The sequence below is a fragment of the Andrena cerasifolii genome, chromosome 16 (assembly GCF_050908995.1).
Source record: "Andrena cerasifolii isolate SP2316 chromosome 16, iyAndCera1_principal, whole genome shotgun sequence".
In the NCBI taxonomy this organism is placed as follows: domain Eukaryota; kingdom Metazoa; phylum Arthropoda; class Insecta; order Hymenoptera; family Andrenidae; genus Andrena; species Andrena cerasifolii.
In genome coordinates this window covers 6,890,069-6,903,007 of record NC_135133.1, presented here as the reverse complement: position 1 = coordinate 6,903,007, position 12,939 = coordinate 6,890,069, and positions in this window count along the sequence as shown.

Below are 12,939 nucleotides of genomic sequence, written 5' to 3'. Positions count from 1 at the left end.
AAAGTAGCGCCAGACGAGACTCGTTTCCCATACGAAGCGTACCGGGACGTGTTTACGGCGGAACGCGGAGTTCCTCGGGTTCATAATATCCCCGTTTACGGTGGCTGTGCTCGATGCCAGCGAGGAACTGCGTCGGCATCGCCGCGATAGGGGCTAGAGGGAGGCTCGCCCGAAGACGAGACAGCGAAACTCGTTTCTCGCTACGAAATGAACTCTGACGTTTATGGTGGAACGCGGGATGTTCACTTTCCACCCGATGTCGCCGCTGGCTCCGCTTCCCCCCCACCCCTTATCACCCGCGTCCGGGGGTGTTTTGTGCGCGCCCCAAGGAACTGCTCGGGGATTTCCGTGACGTCTGCGATGCCGTGTTAAGGAGACACGGGCCGCAACAAAACTCATTTCGCACGCGGCAAACCAAACGGCCGACGCGCGCTGATGGCAGGACGTGGAACGAGGCGACGAGATTTCATGGGATTGCGACGGGATACGTGCAATTGCGTTTGTTTACCGGTGCTCCGCCGGCGGAGCAGACGGCCGAGGGCTGGCTGACTCGATCGGACCTCACGTTTCCAACCCTTTCGCGTGACTGTTTGACGTACGAGGCTGTCGCGACATCGGGAAACGCTTCGACCTTATTACGTCGGATCTAAAGGGAAGACGATAGTTTCGTCGATACCAGTGAAAGGAGATATTCAAGGTGTCCACAACACCCTCGAAATCGAGGAGCGGTGACTGAGTAAATAAGACAGATAATCAGAACTCGCCTAGGCTTAATTAACAGACGCAAGGAGTTACAAAGGCGTTGCTCGCTCTGTTTGCTTTTAAAGTAGATTAGACAACGATAGTTAAAAAGGAAGTAAACGAGCTAAAAAGGAAGCGGCGTTGGCGGCGGCGTCCAGTTTAATTAGCCTATTTAGACGGCTGGATTTTTAATTCGAACAGAGAGAGCGGGCGGCGGGGAGCGAGGGATCCTTTTGTAGGAAGTTCGAGGATGCTCGCGGACCGACGGGAAAAATAATAATCAGCCGCTCCCCTGGACGGGATGCCCGATTCAAATTCGGATCTTCGTTGCTTTGATTAAGGCGAACTTCTAGGGTCCCTTTCAAGCCCCGCGTTTTTCCAAGCAACAGCCAGTCAAGCCCGATGCAAAACTTCCGCCGACCCGCTCGCTCTTATCCCTCTTCCATCTCCGCGCCGTTTCCCGGGCTTTTTTAACCACCCGCTAGTTTTTCCATTATCCGACTTTATCTGTTACCCCGTGCACTTCCTCGGCGGTGAGCAGCGGGGCCGCGTTGGATGACGAAGAAAAGCGCTTCCAGGCCAAGCAGCTCCAAGGATGAAATTGGCCACTCGAACGCGCGCGCGCGCGCGGGGGTTGGCCCGAGCGCTGAAAGCCAGCCGGCCATTTTTGGCCCTTTTGCAGAGGGACGATCTGCGGGCTGGTGTGTTAATTCAATTACGGAATCCGGCGGATAGACGCGTTTTCCCTGCTTTTAACTCTTCCTCCAGCGAAAGTTCCGCGCTGCCCTCGCGCCCGGGTCGCCAGCCCCCGCACTCCCGTCTGTGTGTATCCTGTCTCGCCGCTGTCGTCTAAACGGAAAAGGGGGAAATAACGAGGGACGAGGGCGGCCTTTGTTCGAGGCCTCGAAAATGTGATTGTTTAAGCTGCAGCGTCGGCTAATCCGGGATCGTCGTGCAGACGGTGCCGCGGCGCTCGTATTATTTAGCCCGAAATGGATTTGTATTTATTCATTAGGCGCAGGCAGAGGCTCCCAGCCTCGTTCCTTCGCCAAACTCCCGCTAATGACTTTCGACAGAGCCGTTCCCAACGTCGTTTATGTCCGCAGATACTCCCCTATTCCGCGGATAATTCCGTCTCCTTTTTCCCGGCTGCAATCTCTCATTACCCCCTTTGAGTGGCTCTCAGCCATTTGCCTGCTAATACAACGCTTCTTAATACGTTCTGTCAAAAAAGTACCGGGAACCGATCATTTAAAAAGCTCGCTTAAAGGGATTGTTGAAATTCTTTTTGTCGCTAAGTTGGCAGAGCTGTCCTCTATACTCGCGCGGAGTTTGAGCGTCACTTGTCATTTAGTTTGATTACAGCGCGCCATTGCGTCAGTTCATCTCAAGGGTGTTCTGCGATTTTTACAATGGATAAAAATATCGAACAAAGAATCTGTCCGGAATTTTGCATTGCAAATGGAATTTCGTGTGCCGAAGCGCTGAAAATGTTACGTAAGGTTTACGGTGAATCGTCTTTATCAAAAACACGCGCGTATGAGTTTTGCCTACTTCGAAGGCGATACAATAAATTTGGATGAATAATACATATTCTGTGTTTCATTGAACAATTCCCGGTACGTTTTTAACAGAATGTAAGTATCTAGAATTCGGGGCGTCCCCGTCGAGGCTCCTCAACTTTCCTCCGTGTCACCCAGCCGAAACTGCGGTATCGAGACAAACAAAGCTCGAACGACGCCCAGGTGGCCGGCAAATAAGCCGGTAAAAAGCGTGCGACCAGCGTGTGGAGGGGAGGAGTTTCTAAACGCGACTCACAATTCAGCCGCGAATAATACCGGAGTAAAGTCCAATCTCGGGCGGCAAGTTTATTCCCGCGAAACCGCCGGCAATGCCGGATTCGGTCCGTTTATTCCGTGTCCGTGCGGTGTCCCTAATTTCACTGACAACTGTAGGAGGCCTGCTCTGGCCCGGTCAGTCCCAATTCAGCCGTTTCTGCTGTACAGTTCTTTCAGTCTGTAGGTGACTAAAGTATCCGTACACCCTTCAAAACAGAATAACACTTTTAAAATCGGTCCAAACGCCGTGAATTTTTTTTTTAAAGCTAGAAGTATTAGTTTCCTAAGTAGGTGGCGTGCTTCGTCCGGCAGAGAAACGTTCCGTGGCGTTAGTGCCTTATATAATCAGAAAATAAGACTCCCGCCGCGGGGGCGGTGGCGCGAACTTCCCTTATTAAATTGATTGCCCGCTTGCTACGGAATAAAATTAGCCGGAGGGGTGAGGGGGGGGCGGCGCGATGATTAAAGTTGCCCGGCTAAATCAACGAACAGTTGCCGGGGTCCAGGAAGAGGACCGGGGAGGACCACTCTCCGCTCGCTACTCGAGTATCGAAGTCCTCCGCGCGCGCGATTGTTTCCACGGGGGAGAGCGTTGCAAATATAGGAAGCTTCGGGATGCATCGATGTCGTCTGTAATTTACGTGCAATGCGAAAACTTCTGCAGCCACCGTTATTCCCACCCTTCCTCCCCCCGCTCTCTTTCTCCCCCTCCCGTTCCATTTGCCCCCTGCGCCTCTTGTTCTCCCCGCATTTCGCTCCCCTTGCGCGGTGAAACTCTCCAGCCCCGCGGGGAGAAACGAAGGAGACGACGAGAGCTAACAGAGGCAACGCAGAGAGGCGAGGGAGAAAGGGAGAGCAAGCAAGAGGGGTCCGAGGGAGAAACGGTGACGTGTCTATATTAAGATGTTGGAAATGTGATTGCTTAAGCGGACTGTCCTCCCCCCGCCACATTCATCCCCTATCAAACGATCCTCCGCGTATTGGCGACACGCTTTATCCGCGAGAACGGTTAACCCCTTGCTTGAATGCCGGGGTCCTTTTCGATCCCGTGATCGTCGCAGCCGGCCGGAGAGATGTCTCCTTAATGAAATGAAGCCCCGTAAATGAAAAGGGCGCACGCCACCGTGAATACGCACGCCGCTGCACCGCCCCCTTTGGCCTGCTGTTCGCGAAGAATATCCGCGGTAATTGCGCCCTCCTCCTCCAGCCGCTCCTCCTAGAAAATGATGCGAGTCGCCTTGATTTACTTGATGGCGCGTATTTGAAAACAGCCTCGGGTTTCAGCTCCATCGCCGCTGCTAATTCCTGTCAACGTTCCCGCATTGTCTTGCCCGGCGATTTAACCCTTGTGCACCGTTCGGGTCATATTGACTTGTATATGTATTTCTTACACTGGTACCGTTCGGGTCAGTACGACCCAAAAATTAAATTAAGTAATATAAATGTATATGAATAAACTACTAACAATCAATGGACAAATATTTACAGAATGTTCTTTACATATATATTTTTTGCATACTGATGTTTGTCTGTTGATAACATTTCATCTAACGTAACGTTCCATCTGTACGTATAATAAGTATTATATTAATATTAAATAAATACTTAATTTTACTTATGGGTCATATTGACCGGAACGATACGAGTTTATACACAAATTTGAACGGTGTACAAGGGTTAAAGTTGTTTTATTTGCATCCCGCTATCGGCGGAGTATTTTCTTTCTCTCCCTCGATTTTGTCCTGTTGCCCTCCCCTTCTTCCTTTATATTCCCGTTCAAGTCGAAGGCGAAGGTATCGACGAAACCGTTGCCATTCACGAATTGCGAGCCGGTTCCAGCGGGGGTTGCGGGAAGATCAATCCAGAAGTGACCATTGCGAGCGCTTTTTTCCGAGAGGAGAGGGCAATTTTTTTGAAAAATTGCGAGCATTCCGCCGTCGGCCACTCGTGCATTCTGTTTACGGTCGCATAACTGCTACCCGGAGTCAGATATTTTCGACAGGGCGTTGGCAATTTTTCGCGCAATTGTTTGATCAAGGCAAGAGTGGAAAAGGATCTGCATATTCCCGCTTGGCTGCAAATTACCTCTACAGGATCTCCGTAAAGAAATTACGAAGCAATCATTCCTCGGGCGAGAAAGTGAATACAACTAGCGCAGAAATATTCGCAGAGCGCAACACTGGTAAATAAAAGACGAGTAATGCTCCACTGAAAAGAACAATGCACCTATGAACCGCTAGGACTTCATAAACGTCCCGAGAATAAATCCGCGGAGGAAGTTGCTTGAATCGGGATCTTTTCAAAAGACAATTTCAACCCGGGAAAAATCAATAGCCTCCCGGTAGAAGTGCTTTGAATTCTCAGTTAAGAAACCGCGGTATTAACGGAGACCTTCGCCCGAAAGCAAAGGGAGCCCGGACCTATTTCTACAAATATCGCTTTATATTAGTGTATATTTTTCACGCGGGGCGGTAATTTTTCTGCCAGGCTGCCTCTGGCCGTTCGAGTTACACTTAATAAATTCATAAGACCGCCGGTCTGACACGCAAACGAGCCATTTCGCGTAGCAGAGAGAGAGAGAGAGAGAGAGAGCGTTAGAGCCGTTCTAAAATATTTCCTTCAGGAGTTCGTTTCACGCGCCTTTGAGCTCCTTTCCTCCTCGTTATCGTTATCAGACTCGCTCGGCTGAAACACCCGCGGCCGGCGTCTTCCTTCTGATCAAAGAAACGAGGCGTAGAATGCGAGAGGTCGTGTTACATCGAGTATTAAGGAAAACAAGCCCCGCGAAAAGGGACCGTGCCGGTCCTTTGAACCTGGAAATGAGAGCGGCCCTCTCGGCCGTGATAAAGCAGCGAAGAAAGAAACAGCGCAGCATCCCTCCGCGAGGCGCAGTTTACGCCTTGATTAACGGGCGGGCCGTTGATCAAAGTGTGATCAACTACGGAGAAACGACTGGGAAATCGGAAAGAAAGGCGACCCCGCGGACGGGAATTTACTGTTTCCCGGCCGCGGCCGCGGTGTTCCGGGGGCGAGCGTCGCACCGTCGCTGGAATAATTCCGTGATCCCCCCGTGTACTTACGAGCGGCAGAAACACGGTCGCGGAGCGAATTCTGCTCCAAGCTTGATGGGATATTGTGGAGCGGCCGCGATTTAAACTGCGTCTGAACGCGCTGACCGCTCCGCATTCGGAGCGACTCTCCGCAGAATCGTCAGAGTTATTTAGCTGTCCGGGGGTTAAGTATGCAGCACGTTCGCGTGGAAGGTGCACGCAGGGACTGGCGAGAGTTTAGTTTTCGCTAAATTCAGGAAAAACTGCTTCGTCGGCGTATAATGGATTGAAGTATTACCCTTCTAAGGGAGGGAAGCAATTTTCGCGTGTACCGTGTATGGGGCGAGTCGAATAATAAGGAGACGTACGGCGGCTCGTTAAATTCTCGTTGCATGCAGAAATTCTACGACGAAAGTTACGCGGTATCACGTGGAGCGTGTGATACGATAATCAGCTGTCTATTTTTTATTCTACCCTTTCGGCAGCCGAGATTGAGAGAGCTCGAAGTAATTTAAAGCACAGTGTACGCAGGAAGATATTCCCGAAGAGTAAGTCGAAGATATGGAATGAATATTTTTCGCAGAGACCTTCGTTTCCGAGGGAATCGACTTGGGAAGCGCCGCGCTCGCCCAGGCCCCGTCAACTATTGGATTTTGCGGGCATAAGTGGCCGCGTTGAAGTGTCACCTCCTCTCGACGGCTTACTCGACAACGCCCGCCTAAAAAATGACCCGAGGAGTCGCCCAATGAAATTTAAAACCTACAAAAACCAGCAAGGATTTCTCCACCCGCGGGGGAATTTACTTTGACCCCTTAATACTCGCGCTTTGTTTTGCAATGCCAGCAGCCGCGCGGATTATGGCGAACCGGAAACTCTTTTAAATAAAACGCGATTCATTGGCGGGGGTAGTTAAAGGTTTCCAGGTATTTTAACAAGGCCATTCGGACAACGAGATAAACACTGATATAACAACATTCGGCTCCAACCGTCTCTAATACTCCCCATACATTCGCTTCGTTCGCCATTCGCTTTCAACCCCCAAGCTCTAAGCTCCACTCTGGTAATATACAGTACGCCATTAAGAACACTCACCCCCGTGCCGACCCCTAGCAGCCACCGCAACGCACGCGTTCCTCGGATCCTTATTTCCTAAATAACACAATCACACCCCTCTGCCGTGCGAAGGAAAGCTCCAGCTTTCTCCGCGGGCTGTTGAAAAATGATGCGACGAAAACTTTGGGATCACGTACCAGCCGTTCAGGGGAGAAAAGGAGGAAGGTCTTAATAAGCATGGGTCCCAAAAACATATCTCAACAACTTACGAAGCAATCTCGGCGCGGTTACCTTGTCCCAGGCTGCTGTTCTATCCTTCGCCAGCGGTTTCCAATAACAAGAGCTCCTTAAACTCCTTAAAAACCCCCGGTGTTCCGAGTTAAGGGTAGCAACCACTATTCACCCGGGATCTTTAAACGTCCCTCGGATCTGATAACTTATTACGACTCCCCGCGTGCACTTCAACCCCGTCGACTTCTTGCCGAGCCCCGCGTTAATCCATCAAAGACTATGCAACGTTCGACGACATAGTTCTGCCGCGCGACGGTGGTCGATTCCAAAACGCGATCGCGAATTTCAGAGCGGAGAGCAGCCACTCCTCCGACGAGATGTTATCCGAGACTCAAGGGGATCCGCATGACGCCAAGGAATCCCAAGGATCCGCGAACGTCGAGCACCCGGTCCCGTGTATCGCTCTCGACAAGTCAGTCGGTCATTGATCAGCGTCACGAGGGGGTAAATCTTGATTCTGGATGCGTCACGGTGGTACGCATGGTCAACGAGCACGATTCAATAGAGTTCTCGGTCATTAAAGTGCCATTAGCCGGCACTTGTCCATCACGAAAATTAATGTTGTAAATCCCCCGGCACTTTGGAAACGGGGCCAGACTCCGGCCACCCCCCTATCGCGCGTTAACTCCCGAAGAACGCCTCTTCTCCGCAGCTCTCGCGAGGCAAAAGTTGCGAATTATAGCCGGGGTTGGCCCGCCGCGAAATTTATCGACGACCTTCCCCGCACGGCTCCGGAGGACGTGCAGGAACGCGCGCGCGACACGGGGCCGGATATCTCGAATGCTGTTCACGGCACGATCTCGAAAAATACGCGCGGCTAGTCAAGGCTGCACGTGGCATAACGTAAAATCGATATCGCCCGGCGAGGGGTAGGTAGGGTACCCGAGAGTTTCACCCCACCCCCCCCCCCCCCCCCCGGGTCGCCCGCGTTACACTTTTATCGTCTTGCTCCGATTTGTCTCCGTATGATAACGAGGATGTAAGTCGGACGGGCCGTGGGAGTACTTCATCATTCGTGAAGCCTGCTGAAAAATCTGCGGCCGGAACGGCGTTTTCTATCGACCACCCCTACCCCCGATCGTCCATTGTCGGTTAAAAGAAGTTTCAGTCTGGTTATACGCCACCGACCGTACACTGGATCTTCTGGCTCCATTCTCGCAGCTTTCACTTCGAGGTGGTCTAGTTTGTGGGGTGGTTGCTGCTCAGTTTTTGGACCACCATTTACGCTGCGCTTCAATTTCATTCGTAATTTGCTGTCCATTCTATGCGGGATTAGTTAAAATGAATGATTTTAGGATTTTTTTAAGGGAATTATTTAAAAGAAAGGATTCATTAGTCTGTACAGTGCACGAAAAAAATTATTTACAATCACTTTTCTATTAAATTATGTATGACTTTTCAGGTTCTTTGGACCACTGCAGAAAAATGGTCATCTCTTTTAAACATCGATGGATCTGAAAAATAAAATGATATTCTTATAAAATAATGTCGCGGGGTGACAAGGCCAAAATATAAAGAAATGGCTCATCATTTTAATTTTTCAGATCCATCGATGTTTAAAGGAGACGTAATGCTGACCATTTTTCCGCAGTGGTCCAGAGAAATAAATAAAGAAGTAAATACATTTTTTCGTGCACTTTACGGACTAATAAATCACGTGTAAAAAGGATTTTCTTTTATTATTTTTTTAATAAAACTCCTAAAAATAATTCCTAAAATCATTCATTTTCGGCGCGGCTAAACGTTTGTAATTGTTAGTTCTGTGAATAGTTGCACCTGCTTGGAGGAAGCAATGCGAGATTCCCTGCGACGATATTAGACCTATGTCGCGATATTGATTACTGTGCAATTGGCGCAACGTGTCTGCAAGATGCACGCCGGTATTTCTTGATAAAGTAAAATAATTGATATATCTGAAAGGGTATTTTTAAGGCAGGTCTTTTCAAGTGCCTCGAATAGACGAACCACACGCTACATTTCAGGAATGAAACCTGTCGCCTTGAACAGAAACTGATGACGTAGAGATACCCTACACCGAGAGCATACCGCCATTTCTCAAATTCTATTGCAGACAGCAAAGAATTGCGAGCTACATGTTATACGAGTTCCTTACGCTGCGTATCGACGCGCAAGCGTCTTTTAAACACATTCCTCTCACCGTTATAATAATAGCAGAACACCAGACAGCCTCAACATTGGATTAACCATTGATTAAATAACGACGTTACATTACCCTTGCATTGAATTATCTATTTAAATACCCAGTTTTATTAACCGATCGATAACGCCCAAAGATTCTCTAAAATTGATTCCCCAAGTTCCTATTTCCATTTGGGCAGCAATATTTCATGCGTCTGCGCATCCATCGAGCAAAGTGTCCCCAATAGAGAGTTAAATAGCATCTGGGTTTCGATTTATCGTGATCTGGCAAAGTGAATTTATCTTCTTTCCCGAATCGATTATCCTTTCACCGGCTCGACCGATGCCGGTCGAGGATAGGCAAGAGAGAAGAAAAAAAAGCAGCGAGGGGGTATTATTATGCAAGATGAATCGAAGTTGTCGGAAAGTTCGCCGGGTACGTTTTAGAGCTGGAGGCCGGGCAAAAACGGTTTGATAAACGCGGGTCCGCGAACTTCTTGTTTCCGAAATAGCCGTTATCAGCCCGAGCATGAATCATATGTCGCGCAAGCTCGTACTTTACCACGGGAAATCATTCCTCCTATCGGACGGATAAAGATCAAGGTAAATAACTATAATCGACGCGACAACCGTACTGAGTGACTTCGGGCGCGACATTAATCCAACGTTTCGTCGATATCGAGAGGAACTTTTTCGGGTCGCTTCGACGACGAAAAACACAATTGTAACGTAACGCGCGCTTAATTACATTAACCGTTTCCACAGCTGCGAGGCATTCCCAACGTTGATACTAAAACCGAACGTTTCCCGTCCCTTTGATTCTCCAGAATTATATCCATAAATTTCCACCTAATGCATCAGATAGCACCGTACACCCCGGCGAGCGATCAATAATAATTCTCATAATTGCAAGGTATTTTCAACATTTCATTAACGCTAAAACTACACCTCTGGTCATTTTAATCCGCCGGAATATGCTTGGAAATTTTGTGATAACGCGTTAAACACACCATCCTCTGTAACAGCCGCCGGAGAGAGAGAGAGAGAGAGAGAGACAGAGAGAGCGAGAGAGAGAGAGAGAGAGAGAGAGATCAATAATGTCGAAAACGCTGGTAACTGCACGGTGAACTCAAAACTTTCCCTAACAATGCCGAAACGAAATTTTTTTTTCCCCACATTTTCAGCCCTCAGGGTGTCGCCTGATAACGCGTTCAATGCACTTCGTACCTACAGCTAAAGGATTCAACCGTTCTTGTAATACGAATTTCTCCGATACATGCTCACTTAATCACTTAATCGCACCTTTGTGACAAAGTACGTAGGTTCCACGCGCAATTCGGAATCGAAGTGAAAAGCCAGCGAAATATCAGATTTCCAGGGAACACTGATATTCGTAGGAAACATTCCTACCCACACGTTCAAACGTTTCGCCTCAACTAACTATACTCACCATCCTTCCAACAGCTGATTCTCCATCTTCCCCCGAGGGCTCCGCGTTAACTACACCGTATTCCTTTCGCCCCCAAAATTCAATTCCTCCTCGAAAATGATCCAAAACTCCGGCGATAGTTCCGAGCCGCGGGAATTGCAAACCATGCGGCAGCCTTGAACAGCGTCATTCCTAAGCGACGCGGCCCGGCGTATTAATCCCGCGGCTTGCGCCGAAGAAACGGGCAGCATTCTTATGATCGAGAGCGCGCCGTTCCTCGGCCATGGCAAGAGGCAGGATTATGTACGAGCGAGAGGGACGCTATCGAAATCGAAACGGTGCTATTTTCTCCATGCAACGGAATAGCTGCCATCAATGGTGCTCTCAGGGACTGATGAAGGAACGCAGCCAGGAACTCCGGAAGAAATTGGGTCTCCCGCTTACATCCCGGCCGTTGTAAATAAAGCACGTCAACCGTGGTCGTAACCAGATGCGATCTGGCCTGGCCGTTGATAATAGATTCGCCGCGCAAGCATCCGGAATAAGCTGTTGTCTGAAAGCCTCTCGTCGCGATTTAAATGCTCGCTGCGTTCGTTAAACAATCGCTGCGACGGGAATATACCTGTATCTGCTCCGTCGTGATTCGACTCCGTTGCTTATCAATTTGTTCATGGGGCCACGAGGAACACCGCCGATCACTTCGCTCCGGTTCGCTCGGCCGCGAAGGAAAAGATTCGTTAAAGGGGAACCAGCGATAAAGGATTCTGCTACCAAAGCCACTTTCTCCTCGGTTGTCGGGGTCAATTCCATTATTCGCAATTACGCCACTTCTATCTTTGTTTCCGAGGCGCACTGGCAAATGGAATTAAGTCGAACACCAGGCGAGATACATGGATATGGTTTTCTTAATTACCGAGATATTGCACTTTGAATTTTCCGCCGCGGAACTTGCTCCATTCTTCTTCGTTCGCCGGCTACTTTTCGCGAGATCCTTTAGACCCGCGCGAGAGTATTAAAAAAGTAACGCGCTTCATCACTTTTCGTCTTGGAGGATACATGCATCGCGGCGCAAGTGTTCGGAGAAAACCGTGAACGACGGTGGATATTTCTGTAACGGGGGGAAATGGATTTCAATAGGAACAGGCAACCGTTGCTACGTGGAATTTTGCATTCGGAAACTATTTCTTCTTTAATTAATACGCCCCCACGTGCAACACTCGCGCAATAAAAGATACGAAGATGACCCCTTTTCTTGGAAGGCAACACCGTTTCGAGTGAACCACTCATGCACACTCCAACGCACGCTTCTCAATTTTACGATTACTGCCGGGTAGGATCATTAACGTGCCCCTCGTTACGGCTATCACGATACTTACGAACACCATCGCAAACAAGACCCAGCGATAAACACTTCTCACTCCTATCTGGCGACAAGCGCGCAAAATACAACGTACCCGAAAAAAAAATTGTTTTCAAGCGCCCTTGGAAAGCTTCGATAATTAATCGAGCCTCGATAGACGCTCTGCATCCGCGGAACAACCACTTCGCCTTCCACACTCTCGACTGCGAAACGCGAACCGAAGAACGATGATAAAGACCGTTATCGCGTTTCCCTGAGCGGTGGAAAAATAACTTAAACAGCCGTCTTCCATTTAATAATCACAGCGCCATTCGTTATTCCCGTGGCGCACATTACGGGACAAAAGGGAACCGCGAGGCTCATTTTTATTCGTAGAACGGACGTCGTTAGAAAAGCATTGTCCATTTAATTATCGCCACGTTGCTCGAGCACGAACGGAACCGGCATTGACGATAACTGTAGCATGCTCGCGCTGAATGGGAAAGATCTAGCCCCTGCTCGCGGTCCTCCGATTAAAAAATCACGAACCGATCCACCCCCACCGCGCGGCGCGGGAAAAAGGTAAGTAGGCTACGATGGCCAGGAGGGGTAGGTCGCGCGGAGCATGATCGAAAACGCTGGCGAGCTGAATGTCGAGGCAGCCGAGCAGTTTTGCTAGCGCAACAGTGACAGGGTCAAGGGTAAAGGTGTCTCTGAGATCCGACGACGTGACGGGGCTGGTTTAAGGTCGCCTTCCCCCGGATTCCGTGATCCGCTATATGTAGAGTGTGACGATTCACCTACCCACGTACAGCCGCTCGGGCTTCGAATCCTCCACCACGGATCGCTTCGCTCTTTTATGAAACAATAGACGCGATGATAGAAGAAGGATTCGGGGGTTGGAAGGATCTGAGTAAATTGAGGGGAAAATATTTAGCGAACGTGCGTCGAAAAATGAATGCGAGTAGAGCTGCGCTCTATGAAATAGTATACGTCTGATTGCATATGGGGTGTTTCTACTTGCAAGTCTCGCGTGGCGAAGATGTCGATCGCGAAGCG